This window comes from Diceros bicornis, chromosome 35, assembly GCF_020826845.1.
Source record: "Diceros bicornis minor isolate mBicDic1 chromosome 35, mDicBic1.mat.cur, whole genome shotgun sequence".
Taxonomy (NCBI): Eukaryota; Metazoa; Chordata; class Mammalia; order Perissodactyla; family Rhinocerotidae; genus Diceros; species Diceros bicornis.
In genome coordinates this window covers 20351422-20375965 of record NC_080774.1, presented here as the reverse complement: position 1 = coordinate 20375965, position 24544 = coordinate 20351422, and the positions used below count along the sequence as shown (strand labels likewise).

The following is a 24544-nucleotide window of genomic DNA, read 5'->3' as shown; positions in this document are numbered from 1 at the left end:
GCAGGCAGGCAGAGCTGGATCTTCCTTCCTTTACACTTTATCTTTTGGGCTCAGGATCCAGGGCAGGACGGTGGGGGGTTCTTGCCCATAGCCTTGTTTCTAGATGGCATTGTTCTTCAGTGAAATGGCAAAGAGTTTGTCCAAAGCCACGAGCAGCCCAATCTCATTCCAACAGACTCCATCAACTAAATGCCTTGGCAGGACTGAAAGTTGACTGTGGCAAAGCTTCTTGAATGAAAATAAAAAAAAAAAAAATCTTGAACTCATCCTTCTTTTCATGGGGTGGAAATTTCCATTATAACAGTACTGATCTGGTTGGCTTCTGTGGTTCTCTGATCCAAGAAATGGAGAAACCCAGGCAAGTCTATGGGGGAGACCAGAGTTTGGGGGATCCCAAGGCTTAGGGGCAGGATTGGTAAGGTCAGATGCCCATGAAGGATGGCAGAAAATGCAAGTATGTGAAGTGGGCCACGTGGAGCCATGGTATATTATGGAACCTGTGCCAAATTAAGGGGCATGCTCTGTTACTCCACACCAGGTCCTGTGTTGTTAACCCTTCTGACTTTTCTAGGGATGCCTGAACTTGGGATTTTCATGCAAAAATCTTCCATTTTAAATATCAGAATAATTAATTTAAAATGTTATAAAATATTTCCAGGCCAAACCCCCAAATGCATGTGGGCTAGTTTTGGCTTGCGGACTCTCTCTTCTGATTAGGAATTTGGAAAAATTTCCAACCTCTTTTGTCTCCCCGGGAGTCATTTGGATTGGAGTCAGAAAACCATTGTGAGAATGGGGAGGGGCAGAGAGGAAATGTGTGCGAGGGTGCTGGGCTGGCGTGTGAGTGCACGCACCCACTCTCCCCGACAAGACACCAAAGAAAGCGCCTCCAGGGGAGCTGACAGAACCATCACGGCGTGTCACTGACATCGGAATTACATTAAATTATCACCACACGAGTGCCCTCCGCTGTTGTTGTTTGTGTTCCAAAATGTCCCGATGAATTCTAAAAGCAGCGCTATGTTCCCTTAAAGCAAAAAACCTAATGTTCTGTCCTTTATCAGAACCCACTCAGGAAAATGAGCTCTCTGAAAGGGAGCCCTCCCTCCTCCTCTCTGGGGGAGAGAAGGAAGCAGGGAGAATTGATTCAGGCTTTTGATTAGTTCACAAAAAAGTTTTTTTTTTTTTTTCTTTTGTTGATGCTCTGTCGTTACTCCAACAGAAATTGGCCTGATAGATCTCACATGAGAACAAACGGGAAGATACAGGGTGTGCACTGGGGTGCAGGGTAGGGGAGGATAATGGTTGACATTTACTGAGAGGTTTTCCAGGTGGCGCCCTTATTCTCCCACTTTCTTACCTTGGTTCACAGACGAGTGATAGCTTTTGCTAACGTGGGTCTGTGGTACCCGCAGCTTCACAGGACGTATATTTCCATTCGCTGACCTCTTCCTTCCCCCCTCGCTCCCTCCTTCCTTCCTTTTCTTCTTCTCCTCCTCCATCCATTCCTTTATTCAGTAAACATCTAACAAGCATCCTTTACCTCCCAGGCACTGTGCTAGGCAGAATGGATAAGATACACCCAGTTGAATCACATCAGATGCATATTTAAGTTATATAAATTCATCTACACAAGCTCAGATAAATAAAGAAAGGAAGTGAAATAATTTGGGCAATTTGGCTTAATATTTGACAAGAGAAGTATTTCCACACCATAGGCCGTGAACATCTGCTGCTCTCAGAGTCCGTCTCAGTCCTCTCATTCCTCTCCAAGTGTGAGCATCTTGCTCCACTGAGAGATTTTAGATCACAGTGTAAAGCAAGCATGGTGGAGGATTCCGAGTTTTCACTAAAACCAGTTTCCTTTTCCTCCTGGGCACAAAGCTTGACTACATTTCCCAGCCTCCTTTGCAGTTAGGTACTGAGTTCTGTCTATGGTTGTGACACTTACAGGCCCAATCCATTAAAAGCCCCTATCTGATCCTCCGTATTCACTCTTCACGTCTTCCAGGTGAGTGCTGAGGACCCGTAAAAGAACTCCAAGGCCCAAGACTTTTGACTGATTTTCAAGAAAGAAGGCATTTACATGCCTGAATGTCCATGAGGAAAGTTGCCTGCTGACTTGGAATGTCTGCAGTAGACATTTTATGAGCAAGATATAAACTTTTACTGCTTTAAGCCACTGCAATTTTGGGGTTTATTTGTTATAGCAGCTAGCATTACTTACCCTAACTAATATATCAGCTATTTTACCAAATGAAGAAATGATAATCTGTTGCAAGACAGGATTAAAATCTGGCCATATTGGATTGATAGCGAGGAGGTGAGGGTTCTCTGCTATGGTTCCATGCTATATGATTTTTACATTATGAGCTGACTTGAGAGTCTCAACCATGGATCTAAGATGTGACTTCTCTATATGGAGCATCCATGGGGATAGTTCACAGACAAACCAATTCAAACTGAGGCAATAATTTTGTCAATTGAAGAAGTAAACACCTCAACTCCCATCCTCCCAACACACGTGACCTGTAACAATTTCAGTTACCTGAGCCATTTCTGAACAAGTGGGGCATTTACTTGGCTTTCACTGACAAAGTGATTATAGCAAGGAATGCCCAGGCATTCTTTCAGAAACCCACTCCGATCTGTCCTGGAGGTTGAAACTCAGTTCACTCAAATTTCCAGCCCAGGTGGTTTTACTTATTTGTAAATAGAGACAAAAATACCAGTCTCAAAGATTGTGGGTTACAAATCACACACACACACAACCTGCTACCATGCCTGGTGCACAATACCCTTCTTTAAATCCTATAAAACCAGATTCAGATCCCAAGAATGTTTCTTCAGAGATCAGAGACTAGAAAACTTTAAAAAATGTAATAATATGATGATGCTGGATGGCTCTGACCCTCCTACAGATAACAGCTGTAAACTCTAAAGGCATTGGAAGGTGAACAAAAATAGGCTTTGTAAGAGAGTCAAAACTTGGAAGAAGTAAATGGCGTGGGTGAATTATTTGTTCTTGCGGCTTTTAACTTTAGTTCAGGCTGAACTCAGTGCTGCTTGGGGAAGCCAAAACTCCAAGAAAAACTCATAGTCTTTCTGGTCTGAAGAACCAGAGGACAGAGTTGGGGACTAGCTGCTATAAAGTGAGGGAAAATTACTGAAAAGAGATAGTCAGACAGGAAGAGCCTCAAATTATTAACTTCCCAAGTCTTTCTCTGATCTTTGAATTTCACACACACAGTATCAGCTTCACACATATGACAATAAGCAGTTCAGCTAAAGATAGGAGAATTGAACTGAGATTTGAGTTGTCATGCAAAATACAGAGTATGGTTTGAGTCCAACCAAATCAATTGCCAACTAAGACAAAACATCAATACTATTCAGAGGAATATAACAAAATCCAAAGTTTCCACAATATAACAGCATTCAGGATATAGCCCAAAATATCATGACACACATAAAAAAATCAGGAAAATGTGATACAGGCTCAGAGAAAAAGACAATCAACTTAGACTCACTCCAAGATAACCTAGAATGTTGAAATTAGACCTTGAAATGTTTCAAGGCAGTTGCTGTAACTAATTTTAATGAACTGAAAGAAAATATAGTAGAAATAAATGAAAAGATAGAAAGTATCAGTAAAGAAATAGAAACTATAAAGAATAGAAACAAATAGAAATTCTAGAATTGAAAAGTACATCTAAAATTAAAAACTCACTGAATGAGCTTAAGCAGAATGCAGATGACAGAGAAAAGAGTCAGTAAATTTGAAGATAGACCAACAGAAATTATCAATCTGGAGAAGAGAAAGAAAAAAAGATGAAAAAGAATAAAGCCTCAGTGATTTGCGGGACAATAGCAAAAGGTTTAATATATGTGTAAGTGGAGTCACAGAAGTAGAGAGGAAAGACCCTGGAGTAGAAAAGATATTTAAATATATGATAGCTGAAAATGTCCCAAATTTGGAGAAAAACATACATGGACAGATTCAAGGAGCTCAGCAAACTTCAAACAGAATAAATATGAAGAAAACTATGTCAAGGCACATCATAGTCCAACTACTGAAAATCACAGATAAGGAGAGAAAATTGAAAGCATCCAAAGACAACCAACACATTCTGTACAGGGATAGGATAATTTGACATTTCTTGGATTTCTCATCATAAACTATGGAGGTCAGAAGTCAATGGACCAATATCATTAAAGAGAAAAAAGCTTTTCAAAACAGATTTCTATACCCAGCTAAAATATCTTCCAAGAATAAAGGTGACATAAAGATGTTTTCAGATAAAAGTAAACTAAGAAGATTGATCACCCAGCAAGGAACAAAAGGAAGTTCTTCAGGCTGAAGGAAATTAACATCAGGTGGAAACTAAGTTCTTCAGGAAGAAATCAAGAGCAGTGGATTTCTTGATGAGATTAAATATTGGATCAAGAGCCAATATTTAAGTAACTATAAACAACGAACTATTTTTCTATATTTCTTTAAAATACATATGATCATTTAAAGAAAAAATTATAATACTGTCTTGTGGGATTATAATGTATGTAGATGTAATACACATGACAACTATAGCATAAAGGATAGTGGCTGAGGTGGTCAGTGCAAGGGTCAATGGTCACAAGTTTTCTAAATTTTATACGAAGTGGTACAATGTTAACTCTAGTGAAAAGTTGAGAATGTACATTGTAATCCCTAAAACAATCACCAAAAAAATGCAATGATATATAGCTAAAATAGATAAATTAAAATGTAATTGTAACAAAACCCAAATAATTCTAAAGAACACTGGAAAGGAGGAACAAGAGAAGAAAAAACAGAGAAACAAACAAGAAAATTCTAAGATGGGAGATATAAATCTACCCATATCAACACACAGATTAAATGTTAATGTAATGATAGCTACCATTTACTGAGGACCTATCATGTGCCAGGTACCTTGCCTGCGTTATTTCATCTGATCTTAATAACAGCTCTGTGAGATAAATATTCAATTTCATTGTGATGAAGAAATTGAGGGTCAGAAGTGATTAAGTGTATTGCCTAAGGTGACGAAGTTAATAATGGATAGAACCAAGATTTTAGGTCTGACTACAAAGCTTATAACAATTCTATAGCATTCTGCCTCTAAGGTGGTTACCAAGTTTTGTGGTGTCAGAGCAAGAAGAATAGAGTACTGTGTTGCCCCATCCTCCCCACTATCTCATAACAATTATAGTGGGTACAAGTGGCTTGAAAAAACAACACAGGAAAAGAAGAGCGTAAGAGAAAAATACCTGTCCCAATATCTACCTTCAGCAAGAGTGACCTCATATGCCAACCCTTCATAGAGCCAATATTGAAGTTTATGCTTTTTGCTTTGAAAAAAATTTTAGATGCATTAAGAAGGAAATAAGGGCTGTTATGGTTCAAAAAACACTGGATTATTCCAGAGATCCCTTTTAAATTGTCCCTAGAGCTTTCAAGATAAATTACCATGGTTTCATCAGGCATAGAAGATTAGCTTTAGGTCCAATGCTCCAAGGCCATTTTCAATTTTCTGTTCACAAAGAGATGGCTCAGTTTCTCCGGGTTATTCCATCGTTCTCTGATAGTTTAGCTTAAAGGGAGTTTCTCTAGGTTATGTGACAGCACCTCAGATGGGTGTTGTTTCCTATTTCCTAGGATATTCTGATTATTCCCACGTACCACAGAGACACAGCAATACGGATGGCTGGACCATCTCGCTGTCTTGACACAGACAACGGTCAGCCTGTCCTTTCTGGGTTTTTGAGTTTTTGCATGTTATTGGTGGCAGCTTAGTGTTAGTTGATGGTTGTAGTTTTTAACCTTGACTCTTCATCGTATTAGCTGTATAACCTTGGACAAATGACTTTACTGTTCTAGATTTTAGTTTCCTCATTTTCGAAATGGAGATGGTAATAACAGTACCTACTGCATAGGACTTTTGGAAGGTTAGGTAAGATAACATGTTAAAGGACATAAAGTGGCTGGCGTATAGGAAGCACTTAATTAAATGTTTTAAAAATAATATTCTATGTAGAACTCTTGAGCCATAGAGGAATGAAGAAGAGATACTACTATCTCTGCCCTAGGGTAGGAATTGAGGGGAAGAAGAGACAGTTCTGGAAATTTTCTCAGAGGAGGGACAATTTGGGTTGGGTTCTAAAGGGTGGACTGTAGTTTTCTAAGTGGGTGGGGTAAAGAGATTATTCCAGAGAGTAGTAACAGCATTTGCCAAAATTTACATGGTGGAACATTGGCTGGAGTGCTGGGAATAAAGCTGGAAATTTACAGTATGGCAGAGCTGTGAGGGGTTATATTTGTAAAGTAAAGGATTTGAGTGCTCATTCTATGGGAGAGGCCACTGAGATACTGAAGGCAGAGAGTGACACATCACAGACTGCTTTGGGGGAAGACTCTCCAGCAGGATGGTGGAGGATGCATTCCAGAGGCATAAACTGGAGGCCTGAAGGAGTTTGGAAGGTCTGGCGAGACAGGTCCCATGAGTGCGAATGGTGGCCTGGACAGAGTGGTGGTTGTGGAGGTTGAGATGAGATGGTGGAGTCTCAGATCATTCCAGAGAGTACCAACCAGTCACTGGAAAATGCTTGAAAAGAAAGAAGGCTTAATTCATCCTCTTGAGGAGGAAGAGATTCTGCTAAATTGATTTTTGAAAGGACTCTCAGGAGAATTAAAATTAATTCAAGAAGAAAGCAATTCGGTTAGAGCCGTGGTTCTTGAACGTCACTGCAACTGGTTTGGAGGAGTTGTTGAAATGCCAATTCCAGGTCCCCCACCTCACCCGGAGATTCTGGTGCAGAGAGTCTGGGATGGGGAACCAGAAAACACATTTTTAATAGATGCCCCAGGTGATTCTGGCGTAGGTGATCCAGGACTCACACTTTGATAAACAGTGGTATAAGGAAAGAAGAGTGACAGGCAGGGTGTAGTTAGAAAGCCACACAAGACAGAATTGAAGCAAGGGCCTGTGGGAGAAGAAATCAGGGAATACTTCAGGAAGGAAATTAGGTATAGTTGAATCTTAAAGGGGAGAAGAGTAGGAGTGGGGAACACATTTCAGGAGGAATTCAGCACAGGTTACAATTGGTGCCTCTTTATCAGCAATGAGAGGCCACCCTGGCTGATGTAAACCACTGAAGATGACACCTTGAAGGGCAGAAAGACACCAGACTTGAAAGGGCCTTGAATGCTAGGGAAGAGGTGGTGGCAGGTAGTGTTTACATTGATGGGATGTGCCAAAGACAGCCATACATTTTCTCGAACAAGGAGAGGCGGTGAAACCCACAAAATAAATGGAGGTCCACCTCTCTCTAGATCTGACATCGAGATTGCTTTGCCCATTATATCAATGGAAAGGAATAATGAGGAGGAAAAGGGCGAAAGGGAATCAGGTCTGGTGGTTCAGATATCTCTTGGTTACATGACACGGGTCTGTTCACTTGGGTTGCTGGTCGTCACATGTCACACTGGTTTGAAATGAGGTCTTTCGTCAGCAAGACAGAGATAGAGCTGGGCAGGGGCAGTGCACAGAACCACAGTATGGATTTCTGTGAAGCTTCTTGAGAAAGCTGTCAGAAGGTCCAGAAAATGGATCCAGAAGATAAGATCCTGGAGCCAACGCTCAATAGAGCATCTCTGTTCCTGTCTCTAGCAAACTTGAGGAGCTCCAACCTGCCTGGAGCCTTCTCGTATACTGCTCCCTCTGGTAGAATGCCTGGATTTAGCCACTTAGCAGCTGTGTGACCTTGGGAAAACTCCTTAACCTCTCAGAGCCTCAGCATCCTCATCTGAACAATGGGGATGATATTAATAGCATGGACTTCATAACTTAACATGATTGTTAATTGAGTTAATGCATGTAAAGGGCTTAGAACAGTGACTAGCACATAGTAAGTGCTATAAGCAGTATAGCTATTATTTTAGAGCCCTCCGCACTGTTCTTAACAAGCATCGTGTTCTTGTCACAAAGTTAGTTAAATGATTATGTGTGTGATCATCCGTAGCATGGCTGACTCCCCATGTAGATTGAAGGCTCAAGAGGAACCATCTCTGTACCGTGTCCTGCTGTGACTCTAGGGCCTGCACATAGCAGATGCTCAATAAATACGTGTTGAATGACTGTATCTAATCAAATCTTCATGCTGCAGATAGGAAAGCAATGATGTATAAGGATGGAAAGTACTTTCCCAAGGCCACAGAGGGAGTGGGTACCAGGACTGCAGAGTGGGTTCTAGAATTAAGGTGTCTTAAGATTTGGAATATTCGAGGAGGCATCTCGTAAATTTTTAAATTTCTTCACTCAAAGCCTGGCAGTAACATCCATCTTGCCTCATAATGCCCTTCCTGCCAAATAATCAGAAAGAGAAGTTGAAACATCATTTTATGCTCTCTCTCTCCACTTCTCCTCCTCTTCAGCTCCTGGGGTCTACATTGTGCAGGACTCTTCAAGATAGCCCAGTCTGGCCCTCACTCGGAGGCAGGGGAAGGATGTCATGATGGTTCAGGTCTTGAGCTCTTGAGTGAAACATACCTGGGTTCCCGTCCTGGCGAGCTGCGGGACCCTGATCAAGTTCCCATGCCTCTCTGAACCTCAGTTTCCTTATTATAGCATGGGGGCAATAAAATGTCCATATCCTAGAGTTTTTGTAAGGTTTAAATGATAAAACACTTCCTGGCATATAGTATGTGCTAAGCAAGTGTTCCGGTGGTTATTACATCCTTGTTTTACATAGGGAAACTCATCCCAGAGAGGGAAGGGATGTGACAAAGCACAAAAATAAGTGATCTGACTCATCCATTCAAGAGGCTTGTACCAACACTTTCTATATGTCTACTGCTTGTCAGAGAGATGAATAAGAAACAAGCTTCACCTTGAGGGGCTCAGAGAATAGTGGGAGAGACAGAGATATAAGTTGACAATCATAACAAGCATCATGGCTGAATGAAGGCAAGTGTCTGGGACTAAAGGAGCATAAAGGTCTTGCATAACTGGATCTGGAGGGTTCCAGGGAAGGCTTCACAGAGATGAAAGAACAGGCCGCCCAGGTGAAGGTCAGAGGTGGGGAAAGGCATTCCATGTAAGGATGCATGGTGTAGGGATGAGACGGAGCAAGTTGTGATTGCCAGCTTCATTTATTCCTGCAATGAATGTCTGTGGGGGAATGCTCATGTGCCCACAGTATTCTGGGTCCTAGAGAGATGATCTAGACACTGACACTTTGACCGTTCATAAATCAATCCCAAGGGCAGAGGCTCCAAGTTGCAGGCACAGATTTGCAGCCAGCTGCTTCTCACCAGGGCAACTCTAGGAATTGCTCCGCTAGGGGGAGCTGCAGTGATCACCTGTCCTCAGCTGTTTGAATACAAAAAACAAGTGTTACATCAACAAACTTGGCCACAAATCTGAAAATTAAACAGTGCTGTAGAAGTATTACAATTAAAGAAAATTATTGCAGCCCTGTTAATTTTTTATTATTTCTATTAAACGTTAGTTAATGATGACTAATGATTCGTTGCAGGCAAGCTCAATAATACGGTTAGTGGAGAATATTCTAAATCACCCAAGGGTTGATCATTCTTCCACAGGTTCACTCTATTTTTGTGTGGCTGTGATTGAATAGAAGATCTTCCCTTCCACCCACATCATCATTAAACTCTTCTTCTCCTCTGCCACTACCCTCATCAGGGAAAAGTAAGACATAAAATTGATGAATTGTTTACTGGGAGAAGAATATCAGAGTTCACCCCTGTCACCTCCCTGTCCCTCTGGCTCAGGATTCTGTGTCTGACACTGGCCTCGAGGGAGAGTTTTGGGGAGGAGGCTGGGTGGACTTCTCATCCATCAACCTCAAAGGTTAGGAACACTCCTGAGACAGCTCACGCCTCCTTCACTGTCTATTAGAGAATGTGCCATTGTGAATTTATGGAAGCCCGTGAGAACCTTGTGCCTGTTCAGCTGTATCATATTGTAGCTAAGGAGGCTGGGGAAGTGACCTTACCATTTTCTTATTGGGATCATTGAGAAACAGATTGTGCTTTTACACGAATCAGAAATCTAACCATTTGTTTAAAGGGATCCATGTGGATACAGACACAGGTATGAGGGAAGATAGAAAATTGGACTCTTCAGCCTTTGTTTTCTTTTCAGAAAATAAAAATAACAATAATAATTAATAATAATAGCAATAATAATCCTAGTTCCCAGTTATTGGGCTCCTACTCTGGGCCAGGGCTGTGAAAATGCTTTGGATGTGTTAGCTCATTTAACCGTTGTCAACAATCCTGCAAAGCAGGTATTGTTATCCCCATTTTAAAGATGAGGAAACTGAGACTCAGAGAAATTTAGGTAGTTGTCACAAGCAGTAGTAGCACGAGCTTTAAATACAAGCAATCATTGCCAAAGCCTGTGCTTGTAAATATTACACTCCACTTCCGTCTCCAGAGACATTTACATCTATTATGTTAGCTTTCATTGAGTGCCTATTGTATGCCAGGCACTCCGCCAGGGGCTTTGGTTCAGAATTGAATAAAACACACTCTCATCTCTGGAAGAGCTTACAGATCAGCAGGGAGAAAAACAAGTCTGCCATGGAGTGAAACCCAGATGAGATATGAAAAAAGGTGCAAAGAGCCAAGAGGCCTCAAGAAGGAGGGCTCCAGCCCTGCTGAGGGACTGTAGAAGGTTTGGAAGTACTTAAATTGGGCTTGGATTCTAGGTGGGGTTTTGCCTGGCAGATGGTGGGGGAGGTAAGCTGGGCTGAGGGTCTAGCTTGAACAAAGGCAAGAGATGGGGAATGTGTTTGAGAGACAGTGAGCCATCCAGTTGGGTTCAAGCAGAGAGCGGCTGTAAGAATAAGGTTAGACATGTTCTCCAAGGCCACAGGATGGAAGCTGGGAAGGCTGTGCTCTATCTGGAGACTTGACAGATAGAGCACAGAGTCTTTTTAATCACTGGACAGACGTGATCAGAGAGGTCTTTTAAAATGACAAATCCAGCAATTGGCTGGAGGCTGGGAAGGCTGATGGCACCCAGGGCTCAGGGGCTAAGCTGGCTGTCAAAGTCATATGAACCGAGCCCAAATGCCGGGCTGCACCCATGGCACCACACTGCCATCCTCATCTCCTTCCACTCCTCAAATAGAAGTGGTCTGGACAGTGGTCCAGACACAGTGAGATCCTGGCCAAGGAAGGTGACACTGGGAAGGCAGTGGCTGACAGGGACTCCACAAGCCCTGACCACTGACCTGTGACGGGACCAAAGAAAGAGGCCTCCTCCCTCATTAGCCTGTGAGCCCCAGGAAGGCAAAGGCTGTGTGTCCAGAGCCAACCAACAAGCCTGGCACACAGGCAGAGCTCAAAAAAATTATTGAAACAATGGATCACTTAGACACAAACACACACATGCACAGACATATACGCACACACACACATCCAAAGTTTTAATACTGGAAGAAAGGAGAGGAGTTAAAGGGAAAATATATACTTTAGGAGGATGGTTTGAGGCAGGAAGAAGGAAGGAGAAGGATTCAGGAAGTCGGGAACCAGCTACATTTCAATCTCACCCTATACTTCCTGTTGGTGTGATTTTTGCTAAGTGACTTAACCACTGGGCCTCAGTTCCTTACCTGTGAAATGGAAATAAGAATAACAGCACCAAGTTCAGAGGGCTGTTGTGAGATTTCAAGGAATCCATCCATGTAAAGTTCTCAGCCAGGACCCAGCTCATGATAAGTGCAGATTGAAGGTGGGAACATATGGAAAGTGTGAGGCTCACCTCCTGGGCTGTGGGAGGTGCTCTATAGATATCAGCTCCCTTTCCTTCTCTTCCAGTGTTCAGTTAAGTCTAATTACCCAACTAAAGGGTCTGAAGCTATACAACTTCCAATCTTGGCATGCTAAAAGAGAACTCAACCCATTTGTCAAGAGTACGAAGTAGCAGAAGGGAATTCACCAAACTGCTAAAAAGTTGCATTTCAGAATTAATTCTCGCCTCAGGCCCTGGATGGACCTCTCTTTGCTTATGTTTTGCTGCATAAATATGTTTTGGAAACATCCAGAGGTGATAGGACTGAACATATGAGAGAATCAATTAAATTAACCTCTTCCAAAAAGCATCAGGTAGATGAATCAAACCAATGTAATTAAAGAGACTGCTTTTGCCTCTCCCTTAAGCTATTATTTTGTATAAAGTAGCTCCAGGGGTGGCCCGATGGCGTAGCAGTTAAGTTCGTGCGTTCTGCTTCGGCGGCCCGGGGTTCACTGGTTTGGACCCTGGGTGCAGACCTACTCACCGCTCATCAAGCCATGCTGAGGCGGCGTCCCACATAGAAGAACTACAACTCTACAACTATGATACACAACTACGTACTGGGGCTTTGGGGAGAAAAAAGAAAAAGAGAAAGATTGGCAACAGATGTTAGCACAGGGCCAATCTTCCTCAAAAAACAAAAAAGTAGCTCCCAACGTCATCAAACTGTGGGTTTTCTCTCAGATGAAAAGACACAAGTTAAATCAGTTCCCAGCCATCCCCCTCCCTCCTAGGCTGTCTATTCTGGAGAGAGTAGGCTTGAAATTAACCCAGAAAGTGAACACTAGCCAGATGTCTGGAGCTATGCACAGTTCCTTCTCAGCATCAGACCCTGGGCAACTTGAGAGCTGGGTGTGGTTCTTCATCTACGTTTTTGTATTACAGGCTCTAACACACTAGTTTGCACAAAAGGTTGGTCGGTAATTGGCATTGGGTTGATTTTCTCCATTGTTAATTTTTAAGTGCCTTGGACCAGTCTTTTCCATTCTCTAGGAATCAATTTTCTCATTTTCCACTGTCAGATGAGCCTTATCTTAAGGCTCTGTCCAGAGCTGATCATCTGTAACTTGTCTTCACTAGTCTAGACTTGCTATGAAATTCCAAGTGACTCTCTGATCACCCCATTGTCTCCCCATGTTCTTGAGAATTACTCCCCTAGGACTTGGGAAACTGAGAGTGCTAATTGCCCGCAATCAACTTTTCCCCCTCTTTCCTTTAGTAATAAATTCTCCACGTTTTAGTTGGAGATGTGGCCACCTAGGATGTACTACAACTCTCAGGCTCTCTTGTAGTTGGATGTGGCTGCATGGTTATGTTCTGGCCAGTGGGAAGTGGTGGGTGCGACTCTCCCTGAATGCCCTCAGAAAGAAGTGCTATCACTCCTTCCTTGCCCTTTCCCATTGGAAAGGTGGCCGGAAGGTGGGTGTGATGACAGAAGCTAGAACAGCTGTCTTTGAGGACATGAAGGAAGCCACATGCTGAGGAGTCAGAGCAATGAGTTGGAAGGATCCTGGGGTCCCTGATGATTCCAGATCTGCCTTGTTAGCTCTGGACTATCCACAATGACAGAGAAACAGACTTGTCTCTTGGTTAAGCCACAATTATATTTTGATCTCTCTGTCACAGCAGTCTACCCAATATTGCTAATAACTAACACAGCCTGCAAAGGTGAGTCTTGCTTTACCCAATAAGAAGTTTCTGGAAACGTGTGAGTAAATGGAATTATTGTGCCTTAAATCACATTTTCAATGTGACTAATGAAGAAGTATGTTGGGACAGTCAAGAGCAGGATTTTGGAGCTAGAATTGGTCACCAGCTCTACTACTATCTGTGTAGCCTTAGGCAAGTTGCTTAGCTTCTCGGTGCCTCCCTTTTCTTCATTTATAAAGGGGAGGTGATTGTATTCATCTCACAAGATTCTTGTGAAGATTAATTGAGACACTGATTGCAAAGTCCTTAGTACATTGCCTGGCACATAGTGAAGCACTCCAGAAATACTCGATGAAATTATCTGGGAAGTAAAAAATAATGGTCCACAATCCACCAGCCCAGATTCTGGCTCCACTGGTCTGGGGTGGGGTCTTGGCATCTACGCATTTTAAAGCTTTACCAGTTCCTTGAGTAGTTGACAACCACTGAACTAAAGGAATCTAGTGGGAGGGCTTTCTATAAATCAATTCCTGATTTACCTATCATGAAAATCAGACACACTTGCCATGCAAATTCACAGTCACACCTTCAGGAGGAGTTGTCCTTACCTTGGGACCCCTTCCTGTTTTTATTTTGTTTTTTCCCCCAATCATTTCTGACTAGTATGTGCTCCTGCCATCACTGTCCACACCATTACCTTCCAGAGGAACCCCCAGATCTAGGTTACCATCTTGGCATAATTCTAGTGATAATGAATATTTTATGTAGCTTTATGGGCTTTCTGGAGCACTTTCATGTATATTATCCCACTAGATCTTGGCCACAGCCCTGAAAAGCACTGCAAAGACTGGTTTTATCATATCTTCATCTTCATCATCATCACCATCATCTTCATCATCATCATCATCAGTCATTATCATCATCATCTTCTTCATCACCATCTTCATCATCATCACATCATCTTCATCATCATCATCATCAATCATTATCATCATCATCATCACATCATCTTCATCATCATCATCAGTCATCATCATCACATCATCTTCATCATCATCATCAGTCATCATCATCATCTTCTTCTTCATCATCATCATCTTCATCATCATCACATCATCTTCATCATCACCTCCATTTTACAGATGAAAAAACTGAGGCTCAGAGTGGTAAAATAATTTGCCCAACAGGAGCCCAGATTTGAACAAGTTCAATCTGATTTCAAAGCTTGTGATTCACTCCCGAACCCCTCTGCTTCTCTGATACTGCATTGTGATTGTTGAATGAGTCATTTATTTGTTTATTCAATACATGTTTGTAGTCTCAAAGGCCAAGGCTATGGATCATTCCATGAGCTTATAAAGCCATGGGCAGACAGACCAGTAGCTTTTCCCTGTTTGCCCAAATCCAGCCGTGAGTTTGGTCAAATCTGCAGGGAGATCTGATGAGACCAAAGCCCTCTGGAGAATCCACAGAGGGACCACACCAGAGTTCCCCAGGAATTCCACGTGAGGAAAGGAGAACTGCCCAGATTGCCCTTTTACCCCCCACTCCAAATTCATTTCTTACTGGATGAGGGCATCCTCTTTGGTTAGGGCAGCTTGAACGCCACAAGGCCACTCTCATATCTAACTCACTCAAACCAACTGAAGATGAGAAGCATCAAGGTGAAAAGCCCCTGTCACCTAGAAAGCCTCTGTTCCATTTGCAAAAAAAAGAAAGTGTTTCTCTTACATATTATATAACTCCGGGGAGGCAGTTGCCTAGCAACCGAGCCCAGTTGGCTGGGCTGGGAGTAGTTATTAACTCTTTCCGCAGTCAATCGACATTGTCAAGTCTTCCTGGAAGGCCACCAACCACTCCATTTTCATAACAGAAAGCTCATGACATTCATTTTTCCCTACACCAGGACCCCTCCTGGCTCTCTCTTCACCAGAATTGCAGTTCTCTCCTCCTGGGAAGGAGGACAACATATGTGGCAGTGTGCAGCTTGCCCAGTAAGGCCAGCCTCAGGCTTTCCCCAACCCACAGAGAGAACCTATTGAGAATCCTTTTGGATGTTTTAGTTTTTACATTTTATTTTATTTATTTATTTCTTTAGTTTTTTGTTTATTGCAGTAACATTGGTTTATAACATTGTAAAAATTTCAGGTGTACATCATTGTACTTCTATTTCTGCATGGACTACATCATGTTCACCACCAAAATACTAATTACAACCCATCACCACACACATGTGCCGAATTATCCCTTTCACCCTCCTCCCTGCCCCCTTCCCCTCTGGTAACCACCAATCCACTCTCTGTCCCTATGTGTTTGTTTATTGTTGCTGTAGTTTTTACATTTTAGTTTTTCATTTTACATGAAACGGAACACCTGGCCAGCAATGGAAGTTAAATGTACACATCGCCACGTCAACACATGTACTTGCATTTTCAACATGAATTTATAGAGCACCTACTATGTGCCAGACCCAGAATTTGGCACAGAGGATGGACAGTAAACAAGATGTCAAATGCCCCACCCTCATGAATCCTACATTCTAGTTGGGGAGATAGATGGTACCTATGAAGAGAAATAAACAAGATAATTCTGTCTGTCATAAGTGCTTTGAAGGAAATAAAATAAGGGGATGTAATAGAAAGAGCTTGAGTGTATGTGTGGGAGGGGGTGTATCTATATCTACAGCTATCTGTATGCACTCGTCTAAATATGTCAGTATATACGATGTGTCCACATGCTGGACACACTGTGTTGCTGCTGATAGGCATCTTCCGTCTATTTAGTGTCGCAAGAACCTTAGAGCTGATCTTGTTCAATCTTCAAAATCTTTCCCATCCCAGTGAATGGTACCACCTGAACCAGCCTGTCACTCAAGCAGGAACCTGGGGGACGTCCTTGATTCTGTCTTTTCCCTTTTTTCCACATTTTATCCTTCACCAAATCTGTTGACTTTAATTTCAAAATAGACCTGGAATCTGCCACTTCTCTCTATCTGCACAGCTTCCACTCGACTGCAAGCTACCATTTTGACTCACTGGGATGACTATAATAGCTTCCCAACTGGTCTTTGCTTATGGTTCATTCTCCACTCAGCAGCCAAAGTGAGATTTCAAAAATGGAACTCAGACCCCATCACTCACTCCTCTGCTTAACACCTCTCAATGGCTTCCCTCCCACAGTTCTTAGATTGTCTCCAAACACTTTCTGCAAGACACTGTGTGTTCCAGAACCTGGCTACTTGTCTCACTCCATTTCTGACCACCCCTGCCCTCATTTACCAAGCTCCAGCCACAGTGGTCTTGGTTCTGACTCAAACAGGACAAGCTCATTCCTTCCACAGGGCCTTTGCACATGCTGTTTCCTTTGCTCTTGGCCTGACGAACCCTTACTCATCCATCAGATCTTAGTTTAATTTAAAGGTTGCCTCCTCAGAAAGGCCCTCCCTGACCACCTCATTCCAGCACGCTAGTTGATGCCTTCACTGCATTTTTATTCTTATTAGTAATTATATATATATATTTTTTAATTTGCTTATTGTCTTTCTCCTCTGATAGACTGAGCTTTGTGAGTGCAGAGACCACATCTATTTGTTTGCAACTGTATCATCAGCACCTATCCTGGGACATGGCGTATGTAGATAACGTTTAGATATTTCTTTTTTCTAAATGTATCAATAAATATAACATCACTAAATAGCTAGAATTTACTGAGTGCTTATTACATCCCAAACACAGTGTCAACCACTTAACATGATATGATCTCATTTAATCTTCATTATAACTCAGTGAAGTGGGGATTATTATCCTCATTTTAGAAGTGAGTAAACTGAAGTTCAGATTGAGGAGCTGATAAGACTGAGGTCACAAAGCTAGGCAATGGCTAGAATGAAATTAGAACTAGTTTTACTCTGACTCTCAAAGCTGGGCTTTTAATCACTCTATAATTCCTAATACATTGAAGAGTCTATAACACCTTTATCACCTCTCCCTGCCTTATTGTATGAGGAATCTTTCACTCATAGGCAGTAGGCATATCAAAGATAACTTGAGAGGTGGAGGTGGCACTTCAGATGAGCTCAGTCTGTCCGCTCTTGCCAAGTCAGGCAAAGTCCAGTTATCTGAACAACCAGAGCAGAGCAGACAAAAGGTGAACCAAAATAACTCCCCACACTGAGTCATTCCTGATCACGCCTGGAAGGCTTTGCAGGACATTTGAGATACTGTGCAGCACAGAGCATCTCCCTATCGCTTCATGCCCAGCACCAACCCTTATTAACGCAAATAAGTCTGTGGAAGTAGCTGGTCCCAAACATTTCTGGAGGCTGAGGGAACTCGGTTTGGGTTCAAATAAGATGATGCAAACAGCTACCATTTGTTGGACACGTAGGAGGTGCTGAGCCCTCAATCAAGATCTTCAGGTGCATCTGTAGCCACACAAAGTCCCTCCAGATGGGAACTATTTCAATCTGCATTTTACAGGTGAGGAGACCGAGAGATGTAGTCGTTTGCTCCAGGTTGCACAGCTTGTAAGCGGTGGAGCTGGGATTCAAATCAAGGTAGGTAACGATTCAGAGTGGAAGCTCTTAACAACTGTGTTCTATTTCCTGTACCACCAGGAGTATCCCCATCCATAATCCCCCAACCTTTTCTAAGAACCTCTTGCATCGCCCAGTGGTTGATTCGTACGCAGATTCCTAAATATCATCAGCTTGGGCCGGATGAAGCAGTTATTGTGGATCACAGACAGTTGGTGTGCAGTCCAGTCTTGCCAACTACTGAGTGTAAGGTGAGGCTTTCTGAGTTCAGGGGTGGTGCGTGGGCTTCATGTGTACGTTTAATCCACATCTCCTTAGCTTCAGGATGCACCAGTTATAACAAAGATCTGCAGGATCATCATCTAGACAATACCATTTGCTTCTGCAGAGGCCAAGAAGGGCAACACAATGAGCTAGACTGTGTAACAGCACCATAGCCCCAAAAGGCCTTGGTTTCCCCATCTGTGAAATAGGAATTGCGGGAGTATGGTCTAGCTGCATCGAAGGTTGCTTTCAGCCCCAAAGTTCTTGCCTCCAACCTTTGAGCTTGCTCTTCTCTGAGCCTGCAATGCCCTTCTCTTTCTCATCTTTACTTTGCTAAGCATTACTCATCCTTTGGGACTCAGTATAGGAATCACCTCCTCCAGGAAGTCTTCCTTAAACCCCAGTTTGGGTCAGGTGTGTCTCTGGACTTCTGTGACTTATTCCTATCGCAGGACACATTGTTATTTGTCAAAATTGTCTGCTTATACATCAAATCTCCCCATCAGCTTCTCAGTCTTTTGGGAGCAGGGATTCTGTCCTTCAACAAACATCACAGTTCCTGACACTCAAGAGACACTCAACATGGGTGCACCGTACACACAGCACCATGATCTCCAGCATGGTAATTATTCCTGGAAGAATTTGACCCAAACAGCTACAGGGAGTTGAGTAAAACTGAATGCCATGGAAAGTCTGAAGATCACAGAGACTCAAGAAGCATGTAGAAGCATAAAGAAAAAATTACTTTTCAAAATTGTAGCAGAGGGAAGAAAAGATTCGCCTTGGCTGTTAACATAGGCTTTGTTGGCGCGGTGAGGTGGGGATGGGATAATTAACTTTCTCTACGCATCTCCCAAATGTTCAAAAATGTCAAATAAAGAAAAGAAATCAAATTGTAAAAAGAATACTTTTTTCATTCACACACTTCATACTATTTTATGACAATGTGGCACAATGTGATAGAAGAAAAGCATCAAGCCAGGGTCATCTCTTGGCCTAGACATGAACTTGCTTTGTGATCTTGGGAAGTTATCTTCCCTCTCTGAGTTGTACATGCTTCGTCTTTAAGTAAGGGAGACAGACGAGGATATTCACCAAAGCTCTGATTCATATGTATTCCTCAGGCATTGAGCCACGTTTTTCTCACATGGATTTTCTGGTGACAAATTGAGGGTTTTTTTCCCCCAGGGGAATTCTCTCATTTTTCCATGTTCAAAGACACACCAACTACTCACAATTCCCTGCTGTTGTAAGAGCAATTTCCCTTCATTATCCTAAACCTTTCAGCATTTCTTGAAACCTCTTTTTAAATGGGAAAAAATGTTCCTGATGTGATCGCAGAAGATAAATCTGCTATTTCACATTTCAAAAAGTAATCAACATGCTCCCTACTAGAGTAGGTACTCATTACGATTTATGACGAGCACTTGAAACTTCCTTTATCTTCCTCTCTCATCTGTCCAGAATTATTGTTTTTATTTAGCACAGAAACGCCTAAGCGGGTGGAGGGTGAATGTGAAGAAATCTCTTTGGTGTGATGCTTATGCTTCAAGTTGTTTCTTTCATCTATCACATTATCTTGGGTTGACCAGATAGCTCATTTGCATGACCTCCCTCCTTTCATCCAACTAGGATTCAAGAAATGCTGGAAGGATAGAAAAGAACTTGGGAAATGGGCCTATTTTACCCATTAGGGCCTGAAGTCTACAAGCTTTTTAAGAGCCCATGAAAATGTCTGAGAGCTAAAAATAATATATTGGCTCCAAAATAGTAAAAGAAAGCTACACAAGCAAAATTAATAAAGGCTTAAACTAAATGCCTCTGTAACATACCATTATGTCAACTTTAGTGTTTTTTTTTTTTTGTTTTTTTTTTTTTTGTTTTTTTTTGTGAGGAGATCAGCCCTGAGCTAACATCCGCCAATCCTCCTCTTTTTTCGCTGAGGAAGACGGCCCTGGGCTAACATCGGTGCCCATCTTCCTCCACTTTATATGGGACGCCGCCACAGCATGGCTTACCAAGCAGTGCGTCGGTGCGCGCCCGGGATCCGAACCAGCGAACCCCGGGCCGCCGCGGCGGAGCGCGCGCACCCAACCGCTCGCGCCACCGGGCCGGCCCCAACTTTAGTGTTTTTTAAATTCAGTGTTCATAAAATTTTCACTGTATTTGATAAGAGTTGATGGGTTGGAGTCTCATTTCACAAGAATTCTTGACAATACTTGATGATTTTTTAAGAAATTACGGATAAATGTAAATTGAGAAAGTTACTGTGGTAACAAAATAATTCCAAAGGCATAACTTTAACATTTCCTTTAAAATGTTACAATAAAATGAATTTAATTTGTAAAATATGATGCGAATTTGAGGCTCCAAAATAAGACTGCTTACAGCAAACCAAGGTCTTAACATGGCCTTGTGTAGGATGAGTTGATGAAGGAACAGGTTGACGGATAGATGAAAGGATGGATGGATGGATGGACGGATGGATGGATGGATGGATGGATGGATGGATGGATGGATGGATGGATAGAAAGATGAATGGATGGATTCATCAACAGGTGAATGGATGAAAAGATGGTTGGGTGAATGGACAGATGTGTCTAAAGATAGATGAACAGATGGATGGATGGATGGACAGATAAATAGATGGATTCATGAATAGATGGATAGGGATGAATGGATAGATAGATGGATGGATGGGTGGATGGATGGATGGGTGGCTAGATGGGTGGATGGATGGATGGATGGACAGACAGACAGGTAGACTGATGGACGGACAGGTAGATGGATGGACAGATAGATAGGTGGATGAAGTTACTTGCTCAGTATCGCTCAGCGAGTTAGTGGATATGCCCTGACTCACTTTCAAACTGTTATTAAAGCCATTTAAATGTAGTCACAATTCCTGGAGCACAAGGACTGGAAGAGTCCCAAGAGACCATCTAGTACATCCTGCTCATTTTACAGATGAAAAAGCCAAGGCTCAGAGGAAGGAAGGGACTTAGCCGATGGCACGTTTTCTTCATTCTCATCAAATAGGAGGATGTTGCTTAAATGTTTGCCTCTTGTAGAGCCTGGCACATGCCTATTTCTCAGGCACCCTACATATTTTCAGGATAGTGTTTCACAACTGATGACAACTTGCTGCTAAGCTGACAGGACTCTGTCTTGCCAAGCCCCAGGATCTCTTGTGCTCACTGTCCCTGCTGTCTCCTGAAGAAGGCAGAATGGTGAATGGAAGTGTTGGGTCTGGGCCCAAGCTACTTGGTAGAGCCTGCTGAGAAGAAACATATCTGTTAAATTCACACTCATGTCATCTTATTTTTAGCACGTACTCAGTCCTTCCCTGAGTTCTTCAGATATCAATTGAGACACAGCAGAAAAAAAGGAAGCCCTTGGTTCCCTAACATACTGGACTTCTCTGTTTCTTTTCTTTGTTGACAGCATTTTGATTATCCTTCAGGAAGCCCCCATCCTTCAGTCTTAATGCATGTGTTGGGGGAGTCCAGGGCTGGCCAATCAGGGTCTTGCCTCACTTCAACCCTAGTGATTTGTTCAAAAATGAGCACAGGAACCAAATCTGACTATATAGTATATATTTTAGCCTACTTAATCCTCTCTGCAACCCTGTGAAATAGATACTACTATAAATCGCTTTTAAAGATGAGAAACTGAGGCATAGAGAGGTTAAATAACTTCGCCAAGATTGTATAGCTGATAAGTGGCAGAGATAAGATTTGAACCCAGATTTGGCCTGATTTCAAGTCAGCAGGCTTAACCCTACAATATTCCACCTTTTAGTACTTGGTGTATAGTATGTCCTCCAAAAATACCAGTTGATGGATTTTACCACAGATGTTGAAAAATATATGTGTTTTCTCCCATTAGGTGCTTAATTTACAACTTCAAAGTGACTTAATCTCTGAAAGAATTGGACCCAATGACCTCATGTAACTTTATACATATGACAACTCGCTTTTCTGGAAATTTACTTCCTGGTAGCCTCAGCCACATGGGAGCTACCAAGAACTGAGAACAGGTGAAGAAGGAAAGCTTCCAAGGTCAAAAATGCAGCAAAGGGTAGGCTCTAATGCTGGTGGGAGTTATTCATAGAAGAGTCCCTCACTCTGGTTTTGCACACTATTTTTACATGAATGTCATCTATTTTCTCAGCTCAACGTAATTTAGAAAATGGTGGTCTGGGAGGAAGTCAGTGTAGCATTGTGGAAAGAGCCATGGACTTATGAGTTAGATTGATCTAGAAGTGAATACCAGCCATGAAACTGACAAGTAAAGGACTCCCCTCTCGGAGCCTCAGTTTCCTCATCTGTAAAATGGTGACAATACTAGTAGCTACCTCACACCATTGCTACAAGAAGGAAATTAAGTTGTTGGTATAAAGTGCCCAGCACATAGTGGGTCCTTACAAATTACATCCTTGGTGATTGACCAATGATAAGTTTTTCATCCCTTCTGAGGCTCAGTTTCCTCATTTATAAACTACGGATTATAACAAAAGTCCTCCTGGTGCATTTCACAAGGTTGTGGGGTAGAGTAGCAAGATAATAGAAACAAAAATGCTTTTTAAACGGCCAAATGCTGCGTAAGTATAAGGCAGTATTACAGTTATTAGTATTAGAGCAGTAGGAATTATACTATTGTTAATACTTACTACTATTAATCATCATTATGACTACTGCTATTATTATTACCGCCACTATTATAAAAGAATATAGTATTGGTCCTTAGTTTCCTGCAATATTTCAGAATGATCTCTTGGGTTAAGAATGACCACGCTTGGAGTGAAGACCCAGGATAGTGGCCTCTCTATTGAACTTGAAGCAGTAGCGCCTCCTTTGTACCTGAAATGAAACGGGCAAGGGTCCCTTTGCACAAGGAGACACAGACATGCCTCTGCTCTTAGAACCCTCCCTCTTAGAATCCAGCTGCTGTGCTGGGAGAGCCCCAAGCCACATGGAGGGGCCATAGGAGGGAAAACTGAGATGCTCGGGTGACAAGCAGCTCGAGCTTCCGGACATATGGGTGAGCACCTTGGGTCTTCCAGGCCAGTCATGCCACCCGATGACTGTGGCTCTGTCCAACACTACATGGACCAGAAGAGTCTCCAAGCTGAGCCCAGTCAAACCACAGAATCATTTGAGATAGCAAACAGATGGTCATTATTTTAAGCCACTAAGTTGTGGGGTGGTTTGTTACACAGCAATAGCTAACTGAAACAAAGTGGATGTGGGTGCTCCAGTGAGATGATCCTAACCCAGCTTAGAGGGGCAGGGAAGGCTCCCTGGAAGAGAGATCCTGTGGAAGTCCTATGGGATTTGTGGGTTATGCAGGTATAAAAGGGTCCCAGCTCTCACTCATGAGTCAACCCTCTTCTCTGCATGTTGCTTTTGAGAACAAGGTAGGTTTTTAAGAAGCAGAATTCAAAAATCTTCTCTCACCGGGGTAATTGCTTCTCCTCTTTAGGGATCAGCCCCACTTCCCCTCCTCTAAATCAAAATGACAGGGCCTCCAAATTGGTTCAGGTGCTCATGCATCTGTAAAAATGTCTTTTGCTGGAAAAGGCTTGGTATGTCTAATTTCTGCCCCAAAGCACATTTTTATAGTTAAGCTATATTATAAATGTCATTTAATTTACCCGGCGATGTCGGGCCTACGTGAAACCGAGAGCCAGTGATAATATATATTAGATCTTTTTGTACAGTCTGATCAGGGTTTGGGAGGAGGGGAGAATTTAATCATCATTGGTCCAAATTTATATTCTCTTCCTCTCCTCTCTGCCACGTTTTCTGTGTTCTAGCCACTACGAGGAGGACGAAGAAGGGCTTTCAAAGCACCAGTCCAGGTCCGAGGGAGCAAGTCTGTGAGAATTTAAACACAGTTGAAGGGTTAAGGACTGGGAACCCCGTGGAGTTTTGAGCAGGCTCAGAGCATCGGCCTCCCTTCTTCCATTGTGGTTGGAGAGAGATTGTGCCAGGAGTGATGGGCTGGGTGCAATGGAGTTCAAATTCCAGACCATAGCTGGGAGGCAGGAGCCAGGTGAGCCTGTCTCATGGTGGAGGGGGATAAGGGGGTGGGATTAACTCTTTCAAGTCCTGTCTACCACAGCCTCCTAAATAATCCCCCTCTACTTCACAGATACCTTTATCATACCAGAACAGCCCCTCCTTTGCTCACAGCGGCTTCTAAGCACGTGAGAATAAACTCCAAAGCTTCCTGGCAGCCCTCTCTGCCC

The 24544-nt window shown here is 42.6% G+C and overlaps 1 protein-coding gene across 1 annotated transcript in view; it reads right to left on the bottom strand.

Moving 5' to 3' along the window:
- SEZ6L (seizure related 6 homolog like) overlaps positions 1-24544 on the bottom strand; it is a 229048-nt gene that overhangs the window by 145574 nt on the left and 58930 nt on the right. The window lies entirely within an intron of this gene.